The sequence below is a fragment of the Fulmarus glacialis genome, unplaced genomic scaffold, assembly GCF_000690835.1.
Source record: "Fulmarus glacialis isolate BGI_N327 unplaced genomic scaffold, ASM69083v1 scaffold17794, whole genome shotgun sequence".
In the NCBI taxonomy this organism is placed as follows: Eukaryota; Metazoa; Chordata; class Aves; order Procellariiformes; family Procellariidae; genus Fulmarus; species Fulmarus glacialis.
This window is the reverse complement of record NW_009206266.1, coordinates 3,104-3,425: the sequence shown is the minus strand read 5'-3', so window position 1 is coordinate 3,425 and position 322 is coordinate 3,104. Positions and strand designations below refer to the sequence as shown.

At 60.9% G+C, this 322-nt stretch overlaps 1 protein-coding gene across 1 annotated transcript in view; it reads left to right on the top strand.

Annotated features, from left to right (window-relative positions):
• LOC104075251 (matrix metalloproteinase-28-like) overlaps positions 1-322 on the top strand; it is a gene marked incomplete at its 3' end in the record, with an annotated part of 3,498 nt that overhangs the window by 571 nt on the left and 2,605 nt on the right. The window lies entirely within an intron of this gene.

Here is a 322-nt window from a genome sequence, read left to right as displayed (position 1 = left end):
GGGCTTCCAGTCAGCATCATCTGCAGGTAGAAAGGGTCAGGATGCCCTTAAAAACAGTAAAACCACAGCCCTGACCACTGGGACGCTGGCCTCCTCTTCCTTGCCTTGGCTCAGCGTCTGCCCTGTTCACATTATATGTACGGGGGGGGCAGAGGCGGGGGGCAGAAAAGAGATCCCCTAAAAAAGCCAGACAAGGCTGGGACTCAGGGAGGGAGTTCAGGGGGAGACAAGGAGGAGCCCCCCCTCACCAAGGGAGCTTTGGGTGCTGGGGAACCCCAGCCCCACACACCCCCCCCGCTTTCGGGGTCCCTGCCCCATCTGG